Source organism: Hemitrygon akajei, chromosome 8 (genome assembly GCF_048418815.1).
Source record: "Hemitrygon akajei chromosome 8, sHemAka1.3, whole genome shotgun sequence".
Classification (NCBI taxonomy): Eukaryota; Metazoa; Chordata; class Chondrichthyes; order Myliobatiformes; family Dasyatidae; genus Hemitrygon; species Hemitrygon akajei.
Genome location: NC_133131.1, coordinates 56,776,316 through 56,797,467, shown reverse-complemented (window position 1 = coordinate 56,797,467; position 21,152 = coordinate 56,776,316).

Here is a 21,152-nt window from a genome sequence, read left to right as displayed (position 1 = left end):
AGGCAGGGCAGTATTTATAGGGAGAAACGCTGTCGACGTTTCGGGCGTCCTGACGAAGGGTCTCGGTCCTAAACGTCGACAGCGCTTCTCCCTATAGATGCTGCCTGGCCTGCTGTGTTCCACCAGCATTTTGTGTGTGTTGTTATTTGAATTTCCAACATCTGCAGATTTCCTTGTGTTTGTTATTTATTCTTACCTTCTATCTCAGGTCCTCCAGACGTGGAAACCTCCTTGTAAATTTTCTCTGTAGTCGTTCAAACTTCCTTCCATCTTTACTGTAGGTAAGAGACGAAAACTGTACACAGTCTCCAAGCACGGCCTGTCGGTTACCACGCTCTGGTTTCTTCCACAAAGCTAATGCCTCATCAAATTTACCACCTTATCTTGTGAGCCGGAAGATTAAACCTTCTTGGCCAACGTCCCATGCGGGCCTTCTCAACTGCCTCACTACTGGAGTTGGACTGCGAACCACAGTAGGTAAAGAGGGCTAACTTTTTATTCATTCCGTAATCAAGATTACGAATGCAGAACTTCACTGCCGTTTCTTGGCGTTGGACTTCGACCAATCATCGAACGGTACGAAATAGAAGGGTGGATAAAAAGAACACAAGGGCAAACCGAGCGGCCGATCTTTCGATCTTTTCAGTGTGTCGTTGTTTTGATCGGTTTTGTATTATCAGGCTTGAGCGGCACCAAGTTTGGACGAGAGAAAGTATCGGCTGGGTTCTCCTTTCGAACATAAGTTTTCAATCCCCGTCTATTAGGGCATGGTAGTGCAGTGAGAATGGTTCCAGGGCAAACACGAGGAGATCTGCAGATGTTGGAAATTCAAACAACACACACAAAACGCTGGTGGAACACAGCAGGCCAGGCAGCATATATAAGGAGAAGCACAGTCGACGTTTCGGGCCGAGACCCTTCGTCAGGACTAACTGAAAGGAAAGACACTAAGAGATTTGAAAGTAGGAGGGGGAGGGGGAAATGCGAAATGATAGGAGAAGTAGTGTTTTTTAATCTATCTGAGACGTCGGAATTCTGCAAACATCATTTGACCTGGAGGAAAATATCTGCACCAGGTTCACCGAGCTACAGCTCCGGAGAACGAATTAAGGAACTGCAGCAGCTTCTGAATGTCTTTCTGCTCATGCGGGAAAACATGGCGGTGATACATAGGAGCGACACGGAGACAGTCACCCCTGGCTTGCACGAGATAGTTAACTGCGTGACTGTCAGGAGAAGGAAGGGAAATATACAGCCAGTGCAGAGTAAACTTGAATAATATGTATGTAAGTTTAAATACAGTTCAGGGGGACGAATTAACATGAGGGATCTACAGTGACCAGGTTTCGGGATAAGACGAGTGGAGAGAAGAAGAGAACTGCAAAGGATTCTATATTTAGAGGGATAGAGACGAGGTTCTAAGGGCACGATAGATACTCAAATCGTATGTTGACTCTCAGGTGCTAGAGTCGGTGATGTTTCGGGTACTGTACACGGCATTTTCAAGTGGGAGGGAGGACAGCCAGAAGTAGTTGTACATGTTGACACCAATGTCACAGGTAAACAAGCTGAGGAGGAAATGATGACTGCCTTCTGCAGAGTTTGGTAGAAAGATATAAAACAGGACTTCTGGAGTAGTATTTGCTGTATCCCTGCCCGTGGAACGCGCCATTGCGGGTAAGAGTAGGATAAACTGGTGCAGCTGTCAGATTTCTGAATCATTGCGATCACTTCTGGGAAGGTGCGACCTGCACAAAAGGGACAGGCGGCATGTAAACCCCTTGCGGACAAATATCCTTGGGGGCAAGTTTCCTAGACTTGGTCGGGAAAGATTAACCTAATTTGCAAGGGGTTGAGAATCGGAGGGGTAGTCTTGAAAATGGGGTAGCTGGTTTGAAAGTAGAGGCAATGTGTAGTAAGACATCGAGCAAGTAGAGACAGATGACAGAGCAAAATTGCAGTCAAACGGATAAGTTTCAGTGTAAAAGACGGACAAAATCGAAAAGGGTAAATACAGGACTGAAGGTTTTATAGTTGAATTCCGACTATATAGCGACGATGGGGCAGAGTTACGGATTGGGGTGAACGATAATGTGGGCATCGTTGTCAAAGGTAGAGCTAAGGAACTGCAAGGGTGAAAAGACCATATAGGGATGTATACACAGCCTCTAATGAAAAGTAAATGGATGCCAAATGGGCAATGTTGAAATAGTAACGGGGGATTTAACTGTGCAAGTAGATTAGGAAGATCAGTTGGGTGATCGATTCCAAGAGCCGACCTTTCGGGCCAAGTACCTTCATCAGGCCTTAGGTCCTATGTCCTGATGAAGGGTTACGGACTGAAACGTCGACTGTTCTCTTTTCCATATATGCTGCCTGGTCTGCTGAGTTCCTCCAACATTTTGATTGTGGTGTTTGGATGACCAGCATTCGCAGATTTGTGAAATTTATCAAGTATTAACATAACTTGATAGACTGGATGGGGAGAGGACGTTTTCGCATGGTGGGAGTGTCTCGGACCAGAGAACACTGCATCAGAATCGAAGGGAGTCCTTTCAGAACGAAGGTGTGGAGGAGGTTCCTCAGCCAGAGGGTAGTGAATATGTGATGTCATTGTCACATTCGGCTGTGAAGAACAAATCTTTAAGCATATTTAAGCTAAAGTTTGACAGATTCCTGACTGGTCATGGCATGAAGGGATACCAGGAAAAGTCTGTGGAATGGAGCTGAGAGGGAAATGGCTCATCGCTGATGAAATGACGGAGCCGACACGGTGGGCCGAATTACCCAATTCTGCTCCTATTTTTTATGGTCTGAAAGTCTAAGTATCTGGCGCCTTACGATCTTTTCTTGCTCTGCACATGGAATATCATTTTGATTTTCGAGTGGGCCAGTTTCGTCCTTTGCAGTAGTTTTCTGCTTAACTTATAGGGCATCTGGGGCTTGGGAGCCTACGACGGCAACCAGCTGAGGGAAAGGAAAACTCTGATTTTAAACCTCCGCTGTTTTGCGGCCATAACCACCCATGGGAAAGTCTTCAGGAGTAAACCCCGAGAAAGAAATACCCAGCCTGGCTTCCTAAGTCAGTTTGATGTTTACAACTTTATTTTGGCAACCTCTGCGACGACACTGGTGTGTGCTGCTTTGGCGTTTGCCCTTCCCTTCGACGATATCAGTGATTTGGAGAGGGGGAACCGGCATGGGTAAACAGCTGGTTTTTCAAATCTGTCCGCCCAGTCTGGCGCCCCAGAGAGGACCTAGTCCATCAGAGGGGCAAACTCAAGATCTTCTTGGATCGGCGATTGTCTGCTATTAAAGCCCCTTAGTATTTTGCTTCCCTTTTTGACCCGCTCGGCCAAACACTGACTTTATTTCAGCCATCGTGATTGATTTATTTATTATTTGTTCCATTCGTTTTCTTATTCTCCATAAGCACCTCATTTCTTACTATTTGCCTTCCCCCGCTATGCAACTCTTTTAACATCTTAACCAGAGCCACAATATCTCTTGAGAGTCCAAGTTTCCCTGCATTTATTATCTTTATTGGAACTCCGATAGGCACATCCAAACGTTCTAATCTCGAAATTTCACTTTTGAAGGCTTCCCCGAGTGAAATACGATAAATCTTGTTCTATAACGTCCTTTAAATTTCGTTTTATATAATAGTTAGTTTAAAATCTCCAACGACTATTTAAATAGCATCCCCTTCATTCCTGGAATTCATCCACTCAATAAACATTATTGTAGAACACGTAACATTCAATAGAGTCTTCGACCATTCTGAGGCCATTCATCAGTAGTACTCCAACACCAATGATGTCCGACTACCCGGAAAGAAAAACATCTGGAACAGTTTCTGTTCTTATCTAAACGTCTGATACAGCCTCCAAATTCAGCTTCTCTATCCTCCACTTCATTCCCAGAACATTTGGTGATGAAGGTATCTGTTTTTCTTATCCATTGTCTCTGCTTTAGATCAAAGAATGGGAAAGTCTGCCTTGCCTTAACCGCCTCATTTTGATGCTGAGTATGAAGTGAACTACCCTTCAGCTCTGGGTGCAAACTGGAAGTATTTGCCCAACTCACTGAGGGGTCAATTGCTCCTTCAGCCACATGATCATCGATTGCTGAAAAATGAATCAAAAAGTGTCATTATCTCCGTCCAGAGCATCCATTGACAATATGCATTATAAACCCCAGCTTCCAGAGAACAGTCACAACCTCCAAACGGTTTAACCGGATAAAAATGATACTAACCTGACTTATCTGAACCATGGTTGAGATGAATAGACAAAAACGTTTATCAGGTATAGGGGTACCAAGACATAAGACATAATATAAGGTGTTGCTCCTCACTCCTGAGTGTGACCTCCTTAATTAAGGGAACACTTCGACTAGCACCTTCACACCATCCTCCACAAGTGGGACTTCCTGGTGGCCAAAAATTACAACTACTCTTCCCATTCCCATTCCCACGTGTCGATCCATGACCTGCACCTATCCCAACATAAAGCCACCTTCAGCGTGGAGGAGCACAACTTTGTATTCCGTCTTGGTAGTCTCCAAACTGATGGCATGAATTTCGATTTCTCCATCTGGTAAATAAAAGATTCCTCCACCCTTCTACAGCGCTTCTCCCTATAGATGCTGCCTGGCTTGCTGTATTCCAACAGCATTTTGTGTGTGTTATTGCTTGAATTTCCAGCATCTGCAGATTTCCTCGTGTTTCCTCCTCCCTTCCTCTCTTACCCATTCGGACCTTTTACTTCTCACCTACCTTTTACTTCCCCCGGGTCCCCCTCTCTTTCCCTCTCTCTTATGGTACACTCGTCTCTTGTGCCGGGTTCTCGTCTCTCCAGCGCTTGACCGAGGAAGAGCAAAGGCAACAAGGTCAACTGTTTATTCTTTTCCATGGATGCTGCTTGAGCTGCTGAGTTCCTCCAGCGTTTAGAGCGAGTGATGTTGTGGGGGTGGAACTGGACTCTCTGACGGTGGTGTCTGAAAAGAGGATGCTGTCCAAGTTGCAGGCCATCTTGGACAATGACTCCCATCCACTCCATAATGTACTGGTTAGGCACAGGAGTGCATTCAGCCAGAGACACATTCCACCGAGATGTAACACTGTGCGTCATAGGAAGTCATTCCTGCCTGCGGCTATCAATCTTTACAACTCCTCCCTCGGAGTGTCAGACACTCTGAGCCAATAGGCTGGTCCTGGACTTATATCCACTTGGTATGATTAACATTATTATTTAATTATTTATGGTTTATATTGCTATATTTATACGGTATTCTTTGTTGGCGCGGCTGCAACGAAACGTCATCTCCCTCGGGGTCAATAAAATATGTCTGTCTGTCTGTCTGTCTGTCTGAGTTGCTTTGGAATTCCGGGACATGCAGACTCTTTCTCCTGGTCGTTCCAGAAACGCGCAAGCGCTCAGTGAAAGGAAAGACTTGTAGAGTCAGAAGCAGGTCGGAGCGGGACTCCAGGTGAGGGTTAATTGGAACTGTCCTCCGAACCACGACTGAAGGACATTTACTGTGAGCCTCGGGCACACCTTGACTCCATACCCCGCGACAGTCCGATCCCTTCCCTACTTCTCTGCCCCTCGATCAGCTTCCGGGACCCGGGGTGCTTTGATGAGTGAAGGCGCTGTCACGGTTTCATCAATGCATGCGCATCGTTGCGGCAGAGGCGGCCAATGATGTGGAGCTGAGATTGCAAGGGGAGCTGGAAATGATATGTAATATGAGTAATATCAAAAATGTAATGGAGGACATCAATATGCAAGGGAATTGTAAAAATCAGGTTGGTGTCAGATTGCAAGAGAGTGAGTTTGTTGACTGCCTGTGAGATGGCCTTTTAGAGAACCTTGCAATTGATCCTACGCGGAGAAAGAATATCTTAGATTGGGTGCTGTGCAATAATCCGGATTTTATTAGGTAGCTTACGGTAAAGGAAACCTTAGGAACCACAAATCATAATATTATTGAATTCATACTGCAATTTGAGAGATTAAGCAGGTCAGATGTTTCAGTATCACAAAGGAATAAAGTGAATCACAGCGGCACAAGGCAGAACCTTGTTGAGGTGGATGGGAATGGGATACTGTTGGGGATGACGGCAGAGCAGATGTGGCTGAAGTTTCTGAGAACAGTTTACGAGGCTCAGGATAAGTATGTCTCAGAAGAAATTGTTCTCAAATGGCAGGGAGCCGAAACTGTGGCAGACAAGGGTAGGTAAGGAATGCATAGAAGCCAAAGGAAGGCCATATAATGTGAGTGGGATGTTTTGAATGTTCAACAAAAAATAAATTAAAAGGACGTACAACAGGAAAAGATGAAATATTAGAGCAAACAAGCACATGATATAAAGCAGGATGAGGTGTTTTTTTTCAGTAACTTAAAGAGTAAAAGGCAGGTGTGAGTTTATATTGGACCACTGACAAATGATGCTGCTGAGGTAGTAATAGGGAGCAAAGAAATGGCGGTTGAATGTAATGATTACTTTGCATCAGTCTTCATTGTGGAAGGCACTAGTACTGTGCCAGAGATCTCTGAGTGTCAGAGAGCTGGAATGAGTGCTATTGCTATTACAAAGGAAAAAAGTGTTATCCCGATATAAAAGACTTAAGGTGGATACGTCACCTGGACCAGGTGGGCTACATTCCAGAGACGTGAGAGATGTTGCTGAAGTGAAAGCAGATGCATTGTTTATGATCTTCCAAGCATCTTCTGATTCTAGCATGCTCCCGGAGCGCAAAGAAATTGCAAATGTTACTGCACTCTCCAACAAGGGAGGAAGGCAAAATAAAGGAAGTCAAAGTCAGCATGGTTTCTACGACGGGGAAACTTGCCAGACAAATCTGTTTGAGTTCTGGGTGGATAAATGAGTCGCAGTGTATGTCATTTATTGGGATTTCCGAAGGCATTTGATAAGGTGTCACACACGAGGCTGTTTAACGAGTTAAGATTAAATATTCGAAGGCACAGAACAGATTAAGCAGAGACACTTCGAATGCAACGTGGCACGGTGCTCAGAAGCCAAATAGTCCGAGGGAAGAAAGTGTTTCCCATCCAGAACGTTCTTGCATTTTATATATCGGTTTCTCCTCCCTGATAGTAGAAAGCCAAAGAAGATGCTTGGTGGATTTCTTAATAATACTAACGCCCTGCATATGCAACGCTTCTAATAAATGCTCCCGATAGATGGTGGAAAGAGCCCATTCATCTTCTCAGCCGTACTCACAGTCTTTATATGGAATGCGATCCGATGTTCACCTGATCCCATTCAGATATAAATGAATCTTGTCAAAGGTGCTCCTATACAAAAAAAAAGAACGTGGACGGAGCCTTGCTTATCTCAATATCCTGGAAGCAGTGCTGCTATAAATGCATTTAAGGTGGAGGGAGCCACGCTTATCTCAATCTCCTTAGAAGCGGACGAGCTGATAACATTTCTTTTTCTGGGAGGTGATATTGAGGTAATCCTGGCAGACAAAGCGAAGGAGAATCCTAAGGGACTTTACAGATCAGTTAAGTGCAAAAGGATTGCAGGCAACATAATTTGTGCTCTGGGAATTCAGAATGGTAATTCATATGTGGAGCCAGGGAGATGGGGGAGATCCTCAATAGATTTTTTTTTTTTTGCTTTCCTATTTCAAATATCGACATTAGTAAAGCACTTGACAAGGTCCCGCATGGGAGATCGATTAGGAATATTCAGTCATCCAGCAGTCGAATGGGGCAAATTGTATTAGACATTGGCAGTGTGGGAGGAACCATAGAATGGATTAAACAATCACGTGTTGGACTGGAGATCTGTGCCCGGTGGAGTGCCGCAGGGATCAATGCTGGGTCCACTGCGGTTTGTCAACTGCATGAATGATCGAGATAATGCGTGTATCGCTGTCAACGAGGCTCGTATACCAACGTAACTTGTTAGCTATCTCTGCTAAATGCCACGAAACACAGTGGTGAGAAAACCACCTTTCATAAATAATATCTGTATATCGTCGGTATGCTTTGGGCTGCAAACGAACAGGAACGCCATGATGTTGTGATTAATGGAAACTGGATTTGAGCAAATGCTGCTAACTACTACTACCATAAAAGTTATAGTTCGGTAGAAATGACAGATCGTACACCAGCATAAAATTATAAAGGAAGTCTATTCACAAAATTCCATTTCTTACAAAGTGACAGGAAAAGAAGCAGGCCCATTATAGTTAATGTTTGAGCTCATATTGGTGTCGTCTTCACTCATGTACTGGAGCCACGTTGTCCGGGAAAGCACCCGCCACGTTCCAAACGTCCGTCGAAGACCATCTCGAACAAATTGCCTCTCCCTGAGGAATACTGGCCCTCCTCCTTGGAGCCATCTATCTGCACAAAGCACTTCTTGCAACGCGGACTCTCCTTGAGGCATCTTAACTTGTGGCCACGACGGCAACTCCCGCCATAACACCGAAAGCCGCTACCATCCTTCAGAAAACTCTTCTTCAGAGCTCTCTAGAACCTTCTCTCACAGTAGACAATGGACAATAGACAATAGACAATAGGTGCAGAAGGAGACCATTCGGCCTTTCGCGCCTGCACCGCCATTTTGAGATCATGGTTGATCATCTACTAACAATACCTGACTATAGGTCAGTTGTGGAGAGCGCCCTCTTCTTTGTGGTGGCGTGTTGGGGAGGAAGCATTAAGAAGAGGGACGCCTCACGTCTTAGTAAGCTGGTAAGGAAGGCGGGCTCTGTCGTGGGCAAAGTACTGGAGGGTTTAACATCGGTAGCTGAGCGAAGGGCGCTGAGTAGGCTACGGTCAATTATGGATAACTCTGAACATCCTCTACATAGCACCATCCAGAGACAGAGAAGCAGTTTCAGCGACAGGTTACTATCGATGCAATGCTCCTCAGACAGGATGAAGAGGTCAATACTCCCCAATGCCATTAGGCTTTACAATTCTACCGCCAGGACTTAAGAACTTTTTAAAAGCTATTATTAATGCTTTTTGAGATAGTGATTTAGATGCATATCATATTTTTTACTGAGTTAAGTATTGTATGTAATTAGTTTTGCTACAACAAGTGTATGGGACATTGGAAAAAAAGTTGAATTTCCCCATGGGGATGAATAAAGTATCTATCTATCTATCTATCTATCTATCTATCTATCTATCTATCTATCTATCTATCTATCTATCTATCTATCTATCTATCTATCTATCTATCTATCTATCTATCTACCCGGTTCCTGCGATGTCCCCATATCCCTTGATTCCCCAATCCATAAGATACCTATCTAGCTCCTTCTTGAAAGCATCCAGAGAATTGGCCTCCACTACCTTCCCAGGCAGTGCATTCCAAAGCCCCACAACTCTTTGGGAGAAGAAGTTTTTCCTTAACTCTGTCCTAAATGACCTACCCCTTATTCTCAAACCATGCCGTCTGGTACTGGACTCTCCCAGCATCTGGAACATATTTCCTGCCTCTATCTTGTCCAATCCCTTAATAATCTTACATGTTTCAATCAGATCCCCTCTCAATCTCCTTAATTCCAGCGTGTACAAGCCCAGTCTCTCTAACCTCTCTGCGTAAGACAGTCCAGACATCCCAGGAATTAACCTCGTGAATCTACGCTGCACTTCCTCTACAGCCAGGATGTCCTTCCTTAACTCCGGAGACCAAAACTGTACACAATACTCCAGGTGTGGTCTCACCAGGGCTCTGTACAAATGCAAGAGGATTTCCTTGCTCTTGTACTCAATTCCCTTTGTAATAAAGGCCAACATTCCATTAGCCTTCTTCACTGCCTGCTGCAGTTGCTCATTCACCTTCAGTGACTGATGAACAAAGACACCTAGATCTCTTTGTATTTCTCCCTTACCTAACTCTACACCGTTCAGATAATAATCTGCCTTCCTGTTCTTACTCCCAAAGTGAATAACCTCACACTTATTCACATTAAACGTCATCTGCCAAGTATCTGCCCACTCACCCAGCCTATCCAATTCACCATGTGTTCTCCTAACATCCTCATCACATGTCACACTGCCACCCAGCTTAGTATCATCAGCAAATTTGCTGATGTTATTCTCAATGCCTTCATCTAAATCGTTGACATTCCGCAATCTTGAGTGACTGATATTCATTCCAGATTTGGACAACATAGCTCCTCATCTTTAGTCAAAGGTAAAAAACTCTTTCCAGTACGGCACAAGGCTTTTTACAGAAAATTGCTAAAATAAATACCTCATTGCATAGCAGCAGGCATCCTGATCAGGGCATTACATATGGTTAAGTGGCTCAGCAAATTTACGGATGATTCCAATATTGTGATGTGGTGGACTGCGTGGAAGAACATCACAGCTGGTAACAAGGTCTGGACCTGCAAGAGAATTGACTGGAAAATGTGAGATGGATTCTAATGTAGACAGCTGTGAGGTGTTGCACTTCCACAGGGCTAACCAGGGAAGGACGTACACAGTGAAAGGTAGGTCACTGAGGAGTGCGGTTGGACGAAAAGATTTGAGAATGCACGTCTACAATTCATTGCAAGTGGCAGCACAAGTACACTGGGACTTCATGCTTCTGGCAAATTCGACTTCAGATTTTACAGCAGTTGCGATGTTATGTTGAAAAAGATGTTAGTGTGGCCTAATTGGTAGTAATGTTTGCAGTCTTGGCCACTTCCTACAGGAAAAATGCAGATAAGATTGAAATAGGAAAGAGAATTTTCAACGATGTTAATGGATCTGGAGGACCTGAGCTATAAAGAGAGCTTGAATACGTAAGGACTGAACTAAGATTGAGAGAATTTGGTAGAGCTATGCACAATTACGATGTATATCGATAGGGTAAATGTTATTAGGCTTTTTCCACTGAGGGTGGGTCGGATTGGAACAATAGGTCACGGGTTCATGGTGAAAGTTGAGAAGTATCAGGGGAACAAGAGGGGAAATATCTTCACTCAGAATGTCCTGTAAGTGTGGCACCGGCGGCCATCGCAAGAGGTGCAGGTGAGATCGATTTCAACATTTAAGGGAAGTTTGAATAGGTACATGAATGGAGGGGCTATGGACAGGGTGCTGGACGATGGGAAAGGCGTGTTCAACAGTTTGGGATGAGATAGATCTGCTGAAAATACATTTTCCGTTCTGCATCTTTCTATGACTATCAGATAAGGGATTATGTTTATCGATACAGTAACGAATTCAACACTATCATCCCGAAAAACACTGTTAATCAGTTTCGAGGCCTTGACCTCAATAGCACCATGTACAAACGGATCCTACATTTGCTCATTTGCAGATCCTAGTCAGCTGAGATTGGCAACAATATTTCCCACAGTCTCCATCAGCACAGGTGAACCACACAGCTGTGTGCTTAGCGGCCCTGCCCTACATGATACGAAACAAGTAAGCAACGGGAGAACACCAAAGGATTTCCAGCGGGAAGACATTTTGAGTGCTCGGGGGAAGAGAGAGGCCAGACTGCGCAGGCGCGTGACGTTAGCCAGTCAAGCGCGAACAGTTTAAAAAGAAAGCAGCCATATCCAGCGGCAGCGTTGGGAGTGGGCAGCATAGTGAGAGACAGCAGAGTGAAAGGTCTTTGGTTCCACGGGATTCGGCGGTAACGGGACGAGGTGCGGCAGTTGTTGATTACAAAAGGAGGTAGGATGTGTGTGAGGCCAGTTTTCTATGGTCGGTGTCAGATGTGGAAAGACCTGGAGTCTGCCGGCGTCCCGGACGGCCACATCTGTGCCCGGTGCATCGAGATGCAACTCCTAAGCCACCGTGTTAGGGAACTGGAGCTGCAGCTGGATGACCTTCGGCTGGTCAGGGAGAGTGAGGAGGTGATATAAAGGAGTTACAGACTCCTCCAAGGTCACGGGGGATAGAGAAATGAGTCACAGTCAGGAGAGGGAAGGGGAAGAGTCATTTACTAGAGAGTAAACCTGTGGCTGCACCCCTTGACAATAAGTGCTCCTGGTTGAGTACTTTTAAGGGCGACACACTACATGGGGGAAGCGACAGTGGCAGTGTCTCTGGTACAGAGTCAGGCCCTGTGGCTCAGAAGGGTTGGGAAAGGAAAAGGAAGGCAGTAGTGGTAGGCGACTCGACAGTCAGGGTTTCAGATGGGCGATTCTGTGGACGCAGTAAAGTAACTCGGGTGGAGGCTTGCCTCCCAACTGCCAGTGTCGGGGATGTCCCTGATCGAGTCCAAGATAGCCTGGGGTGGAAGGGAGATCAGCCAGAGGTCGTGATACATATTGGTACCAAAGCCATAGACAGGAAGAGGGAAGAGGTCCTGAAAGATGACTACAGGGAGTTAGGAAGGAAGTAGAAAATCCGGACCTCAAAGTTAGTAATCTCGGGATTACTGCCGGTGCCAAGCGACAGTGAGAATAGCAATAGAATGAGGTGCAGGATAAATGCTTGGCTGGGGCAATGGAGCAGGGGGCAGGTATTCAGATTTCTGGATCATTGGGACCATTTTGTGGCGGGTGTGACCTGTACAAAAAGGACGGCTTGCACTTGAATACCAGGGAGACCAATATCCTGGCGGGCAGGTTTGATAGAGCTGTTTGGGAGGGTTTAAACTAATTTGGCAGGGAGGTGTGAATAAGAATGTGAGTGCAGGGATTAAAGTAGAAGGACAAAAGTATGATGCTAAGAATTCTGAGTTGATGAGGAAGGGCAGGCAGGGGACAGAACATAATTGTAGCCAGTTAAAGGGGTTGAAATGTGTCTATTTCATTGCTAGGAGTATTAGGGAAAAGGAGTATGAACTTAGAGCATGGATTAGTACGTTGAACTACGATGCTGTGGCCGTTACTGAAACTTGGTTGGAGGAAGGGCACGATTGAATGATGCAGATCCCGGGGTTCGGGTATTTTAAAAGGAATAGGATGGGAGGTAGAAAAGGGGAGAGGGAGGAAGTGGCATTGCTAGTCAGGGATAGTATCCCGGCTATAGAAATGGAAGACGCTGCAGAAGGAGTGCCCACTGAGTCATTCTGAGTGGAAGTCAGAAATAGGAAGGGATCAATCACTGTGCTGGGAGTAGTCTATAGGCCCACAAATAGCCCTCGGGTCATCGAAGAGCAGATAAGCAGGCAGATGCTAGAATGGTGCAGGAAATACAGGGTAGCAGTTATGGGTGATTTCAACTTCCCTCATATTAACTGGCACCTCCTGAGTTCAAGAGGGATAGATGGGACTGAATTTGTCAGGTGTGTTCAAGAAGGGTTCCTGACACAGTATGTTGACCGACCGACGAGAGGAAAGGCTATACTGGATCTAGTTCTGGGTAATGAACCTGGTCAGGTGACCTACCTCTGCGAGCGAGCATTTTGCTGAGAGTGACCTCAACTCCATGAGTTTCAGCATAGCTATGGAAAGGGATAAAATCAGACGAAATGGTAAAGTGCTTAAATGGGGAAGGGCTAACTTTGAAGGGATGAGGCAGGAACTAGCGAGAGTAAATTGGAAACAGATGTTCAAAGGGGAAAGCACAGAAGTAATGTTGGAGAGGTTTAGGGAACTCTTGAGCTAGGTTCAGGATAGGATTGTCCCATTGAGGCAAGGGAAAAATGGTCGGAAAAGGGAACCGTGGGTAACGAAACATGTGAAGCAATTCGTCAAGATGAAAAAGGGAGCATATGTTAGATATAAGAAGCAGGAAGTAGGAGGGGCTCATCAAAAATATAGTGTAGCCAGGAAGGAGCTGAAGACAGGACTTAGGAGAACTCGATGGGGGCATGAGAAGGCTTGGCATGTCGGATAAAGGAGAAGCCTAAGGCATTCTATACCTATGTGAAGAATAGGAGGATGACAAGAACGATGTTGGGGCCGCTAAAGGATAAAGAGGGCTACATGTGCCTGGAAGCGGAGGAAGTTGGGGAGGTCCTAAATGAATACTTTGCTTCAGTATTCACAAGTGAAAAGGATCTTGATCAGGATGAGGTCGAAGTACAGCGGGATTGTGTGTTGGACAATGTGGAGATTAAGGAAGTGCTAAATCTTCTTAAAAACATTAAGATGAATAAATCCCCAGGGCCGTGTATGATAAACCACAGGTTGTTGTGGGAACTGAGAGAGGATATCGCAGGATCATCAGCTATGATCTTTGATTCCTTTTTGGCTGCAGGGGAAGGCCTGGAGAATGGCAAATGCAGTTCACTTGTTTTAAAAAGTTAAGAGGGAGAAACCTGGGAACTATAGACGGGTGAATCTTACTTCGCTGGTATGCAAACTATTGGAAACGATTCTTAAGGATACTATATACGAGCACTTGGAGGAGTATGGTCTAATCATGGATAGACAACATGGCTTTGAGAAGAGAAGATCGTGCCTCACGAGCCTGATTGAGTTTTTTTTTAAGAAGTAAAAAAAAGAAATTGATGAGGGTAGGGCAGTGGATGTGGTCTACATGGACTTTAGCAAAGCATCTGACAAGGTCCCTCATGAGGGAATGAGCTGTTTGGATGGAAAATTGGATTAAAGAAAAAAAAAAGAGGGTAGTTGTGGAAGGAAAGTATTTTGCCTGGAGGTCGGTGACTAGTGGAGTGCCGCAGAGATCTGTCCCAGGACCCTTGCTATTAATGATTTTTATAAACGACCTGGATGTCGAGGCGGACGGATGGTGAGTAAGTTTGCGGAAGACACGAAGATTTCAGGAGTTGTGGATGGAGCTGCAGGCTGTCGAAGGTTACAAGAGGATGTAGATAGGCTGCAGAGTTGGGCAGAAAAATGGCAGATGGAATTCAATCCGGACAAGTGTGAGGTGATGCATTTTGGAAGGACAAAACAGAAGACTTAGTACAGGATTAATGGTCAGTAACTTAAGAGTGTGGATGAACAAAGGGACCTTGGGGTTCAAATCCATACATCCCTCAAGGTCGCTGCACAGATTGATAGGGTAGTTAAGAAGGCCTATGGGATGCTAGGCTTAATTAACAGGGGGATTGAGTTCAAGAGTACAGAGGTCATGTTACAAATCTACAATTCTCTGCTGAGACCGCATTTAGAGTATTGTGTTCAGTTCTGATCACCTCATTATAGGAAGGATGTGAAAGCTATGGAAAGAGTGCAAAGGAGATTTACCAGGATGTTTCGTGGTTTGGAGAACAAGTCATATGAAGCAAGGTTAGTAGAGGTGGGACTTTTCTCTTTGGAGCATAGAAGAATGAGAGTGGGCTTGATAGAGGTCTACAAGATTATGAGAGGCATAGATAGGGTAGATAGTCAGTACCTGTTTCCCAGGGCACCAATAGCAAACACCAGAGGGCATATGTACAAAATTAATGGAGAGCAGTTTAGGGAAGATATCAGGGGTACGTTTTTTACACAGAGGGTTGTGAGTGCCTGGAATGACTTGCCAGGGATCGCAGTGGAGTTAAGATATTAGGGGTATTTAAGAGACTCTTGGATACGCAGATGGATGAAAGAAAAATGGAGGGTTATGGGGTAGTGTGGGTTTAATTCATTTTTAAGGATGATATGGGTCGGCAGAGCATGGAGGGCTGAAGGGCTTGTACTATGCTGTAGTGTTCTGTGGTTCTATGGTTTACACATTTGTACAATACTTTTATAAAGGCCTATCGTATCTGTCTCCACCATTGTTGCCGGCAGCCCACTCCACGTACTCACCACTCTCTGAGTAAAAAACTTACCCCTGACATCTGTTCTGTACCTACTCCCCAGCAACTTAAACCTGTTTCCTTTTGTGGCAACCATTTGAGCCCTGAGAAAAAGCCTCTGACTATCCACACGATCAATGTCTTTCATCATCTTATACACGTCTATCAGGTCACCTCTCATCCTCCGTCGCTCCAAAGAGAAAACGCCGAGTTCACTGTATCTATTTCCATAAGGCATGCTCCCCAATCCAGGCAACATCCTTGTAAGTCTCCTCTGCACTCATTCTATGATTTCCACAGCCTTCCTGTAGTGAGGCGAGCAAAACGGAGCACAGTACTCCAAGTGGGTTCGGACCAGGGTCCGATATAGCTGCAACATTAATTATCGGCTCCAAAATTCAGTTCCACGATTGATGAAGGCCAGTACACCGTATGCCCACTTAACCACAGAGTCAACCTGCGCAGCTGCTTTGAGCGTCCCATGGACTCCGACCCCAAATTCCATCTGTTCCCCCACACTGCCAAGAGTCTTAACATTAATACTATATTCTGTCATCATACTTGACCGACCAAAATGAACCACTTCACACTTATCTGTGTTAACCTCCATCTGCCACTTCTCATCCCAGTTTTGCATCTATCAATATCCCGCGGAAACCTCTGACAGCCCCTCCACACTATCCACAACACTTCCAACATTTGTGCCATCAGCAAACTTACTAACACATCCCTCAACTTCCTCAGCCATGTTATTCATAAAAATCACGAAGAGAGAGGATTCCAGAACAGATCCCTGAGGCACTTAGTTGGTAACCGACCTCTATGCAGCATATGAGAAGTCTACAACCACTCTTTGCCTTCTGTAGGCAAGCCAGTTCTGGATCCACAAAGCAAGGTCCCCGTGTATCCGGTGCTTGCATACTTTCTCAATAAGGCTTACATTGGGTACCTTATCAAATGCCTTGCTGAAATCCGTATAGGCTACGTCTGCTGCTCTACGTTCATCAATGTGTTTAGTCACAAAGTCACAAAATTCAATCAGGCTCGTAATGCACGATCTGCCCTTGATAAAGCTATGCTGTCTATTCTCAATCATATTATACCTCTTCAAATGTTCATAAATCGTGCCTCTCAGGATCTTCTCCATCACGTTATCAACCACTGAGGTAAGACACACTGGTCAATAATTTCCTGGGCTATCTCTACTTCCTTTCTTGAATAAAGGAACAACATCTGTAACCCTGCAATCCTCCGGAACCTCTCCCATCCCCATTGATGATGCAAAGATCATGGCCAGAGTTTCAGCAATCTCCTCCCTCGCCTTCGACAGATGCCTGGGGTATATCTCATCCGGTCCTGGCGACTTATCTAACGATGATTTCCAAAAGCTGCAGCACATCCTCTTTCTTAATATCGAAATGCTCCAGCTTTTCAGTCTGCTTTTCATCAATACAATCATCAAGATCCATTTCCATAGTGAATACCAAAGTAAAGTATCATTTAAGTACCTCCGGTTCCATATATACTTTTCCGCTGTCACAATTGCCAGGACCTATTCTTTCACGTCTTATCCTCTTGTTTTACACATACTGTACTTATAGAATGCCTTGGGGTTTTCCTTAATCCTACCCGCAAGGCCTTCTAGTGGTTCATTCTGGCTCTCCTAATTGCCTTCTTAAGCTCCTTCCTATTAGCCTTATAATCTTCTAGACCTCTAACATTGCCTAGATCTCTGAACCTTTTGTAAGCTTCTCTTTTCTTCTTGACTAGATTTATTACAGCCATTATACACCACGGTTCCTGTACCGTACCATAACTTCCCTGTCTCATTGGAACGTACCTATGCAGAAATCCACACAAATATCCCTGGACATTTGCCACATTTCTTCTGTACCTTTCCCTGAGAACATCTATTTCCAATTTAAGCTTCCAATGTCCTGCCTGGTAGCCTCATAATTCCGCTTGCTCAAATTATACGCTTTTATAACTTATCTGTTCCCACCGCTCTCTAATGCTATTGTAAAGGAGATAGAATTATGATCTCTATATCTAAAATCTGACACATGACCAGGTTAATTTCCCAATACCAAATCAAGTACAGCCTTTGCTCTTGTAGGCTAATCTATATATTCTGACAAGAAACCTTCCTGAACACACCTAACAAACGCCACCCCATATAAACTCCTTGCTCTAGGGAGATGCCAATCGATATTTGGGAAATTAAAATCTCCCATCACAACAACTCTGTTATAATTACACCTTTCCAGGATTTGTTTCCCTGTCTGCTCCTCGCTATCCCTTTTACTTTTTGGTGGCCTATAAAAAAACAATCAGTAAAGTTATTGATCCTTTCTTGTTCCTAAACTTTGCGCAGAGACTCCGTAGACAATCACTCCATGGCGGCCATCTTTTTTTTTTTGCAGCCGTGACATTATCTCTGATCAACAGTGCCACGTCCCCACCTCTTTTGCCTCCCTCGTTGCCCTTTCTGAAACATCTAAAACCCGTCACTTGAAGTAACCATTCTTGCCCCTGAGCCATCTAAGTCTCTTTAATGGCCACCATATCATATCTCTAAGTACTGATCCACGCTCGAAGCTCACCCGCTTTGTTCACAACACTCCTTGCATTAAAATGGACGCATCCCAAACCTTTGAACTGAGCGCGTCCCTTCTCTATCACCGGGCTATCCTCCCTCTCGCACTGTCCACAAGCTTTTTTTATTTGTGAACCTACGTCCTACTTCCCTGTCTCTTCAGTTCGGTTTCAAACCCCCATCAATTCAATTTTAAACTCACCCCAGTAGTCTTAGCAAACCTCCCCGCCCGGATATCTGTCTACCTGGGATTCAAGTGCAACCCGTCCTGTTTGTACAGGTTACACCTGCCGCAAAAGAGGTCCCAGTGATCCTTGAAATCGGAATCTCTGCCCCATGCACCAATCCCTCAGCCACTTATTTATCCTCCACCTCATTCTATTCCTATTCTCACTGTCGCATGGCATAGCCAGTATTCCTGAGATTAATACCTTTGTGGTCTTGCTTCTCAACTTCCTTCGTTACTCCCTCTACACTTTTTTCAAGACCTCTTCCCTTCTCCTACCTATGTCATTGGTACCAGTATGTACCACGACCTCTGTCCGTTCTCCCTCACACTGCAGAATATCTTGGACGCGATTTGAAACATCTCTGACCTGGCTGCTGGGAGGCAAACAGCCATCCGAGTTTCTTTCCTGCGCCCACAGAATCGTCTGTCTGACCCCCTAACTATAGAGTCCTCTACCGATAATGACTTCCTTTCCCTTTCCCTACCCTTCTGAGCCACAGGGCCTGACTCTGTGCCAGAGACACGGCCACAGTCTTTTCCCGCAGGTAGGCTGTCCGCCACAAAAGTACTCAAACAGTAGTTATTGTGAAGGGGTACAGCCACAGGGGTATTCGCTGGTAGCTGACTCTTCCCCTTCCCTTTCTTGACTGTGACCCACTTGCCTGTCTTCCGTGGCCCCGGTGTGACCACCTGTGTATAACTCCTTTCTATCACATCCTTGCTCTCCCTGGCAAGGCGAACGTCAACGAGCTGCATCTCCAGTTCGGTAACTCGGTACCTCAGGAGCTGCAGCTCGACGAACCTGGTGCAGATATGGCTGCCCGGGAGACTGCGAGACTCCCACATCTGAGGCCGAGCACAGAAACCTGGTCTCACACACATACTTCCTCCTTTCCGCAAATAACGCCGGTAAACCTACCTCGTCTCGTCCCACTACCGCCTAAGCCCGTTGAACCAAAGCTCTATCACTCTGCTGCCTCTCATTCCGATTCCCGCTAGATATGGCGGTCTTCTTTTTTAAATCTTTCGCGCTCTACTGGCTGTCGTCACGATTCTGCCCAGTCTTGCCTCTTTTTTTACCCCGAGTGGTAAAAAAACTTCTTTAGCTCCGAAAATCAACCGTTCACTCGCAGCGTTCTTGCTCCGAATGACGAGGCTACTGTTGTAAGCGGAATCAAAGATCTGGAATCAGCAGCCATCAGGGAGACTAAAAAAAAAATTGGATGCGCGGATCCCCAACAACAACCTGCTTCCCAATATCAGCAAACACAGGAGCTTTTTATTGTTTTCAGGAGGAAGAAACCGGACGTCCAGAGACCAGTCCACATCGGAAGTGAAGAAAGTCAGGAACTTTCTGTCCATCTAGTTCTTGCTGCGGTGTAATTGTTAGAATCAGTAACTTCGATGAGATAAATCACGTCTTCTCCTACGCCCGAAAATAAAACATTACTTAGCGATGCTTGATTGTACAGAGCATTGCTTTACTCCGCAACTTAATTTCTGATAGCAACTCCACGGAGACAGACTGCTAAACATGTCCATTTACAGGATAAACGAGAGTTTCGTTTGTCAGACATTTTGAAACAGTTTTTTTTGTGAAGAACCGCGCGCTTCCTAAGCGAAAAGACATTATAAATATTATTTACGTCAGTACAATGGAAGTTATAGTTATACAAGGTCACCTTATCTGTCATAGGGTTTCCATGTCCTCGGCATATTGTTTCAGTTCTCACAATGGGTATTCACTCGTGGTCGAGGGATCTATAATCCGTGAATTGTAATAAATTTACATCATCGGATGAAAATCATACCAGCTTCATCTGGATAGTTGGCACAGATTCCGGCAGGAATCCAATGTTTTCCAAAAGAGTTTTTGCTAAAGTGAGACTCTCATAATGAGTCTTCATTCGTTTGAATATCTGCCCCACAGAACAAAATTATTGTTGCTGAATTAACCGGAAATGGCAAGTTACTAACGTTCTCTCACCATGCTACGTGAACATACGGTTTTATCAGGAGACGACCACTTAATGTGAGCAGATGTTTGAGTCCATCTTTCAAATGCTCCCTGAATTTCCTCTGAGACAGTGTGTAGATACAGTACACATCGTATTGCAGGTACAGAGAAACTGAAACTTGAACCCAAACTCCACAACATTATGAAATTGGCCGATGGAGAGAACAAAAAAAAGAATGACTTTCTCCGGTTCTACACCTCTGGATTATTCATTTTCTCTCTGCTGTTCCTGAGGCTCCGGCGAACCCTGTTTGCCGCAATAACATGACTGATTGTTAAAGCATTAAAAAGTAGAATCAAATCGATCAGCATTAAAGGTGTAGTGATAGTGTTAAACAACTGGTATGCTTTCCATACGGTTAAAGTGAGTAAGCCCATTTTGAAAATGCATCGCCAAGAAATGTTATCAATAACAAGGTAAGGTTCTATCGTAAAGTATAATGGAACACTCTTCACACAACCGGCAAACAACATTCATTCACTCACTTGCCTTCAGGGACATAGGCGCATTTACTAGACATATAAATAAAAATAAATGCATTTCAATTCCTTTCAACGCTTACAATTCGATGTTATTTTTACCGACAGAGCTGGCCATTTAACGCAACCGAACGTTTGCCTCTGTAATAACGTGTAGATACACGTGTTGGTGCTGGTACAGAGATAT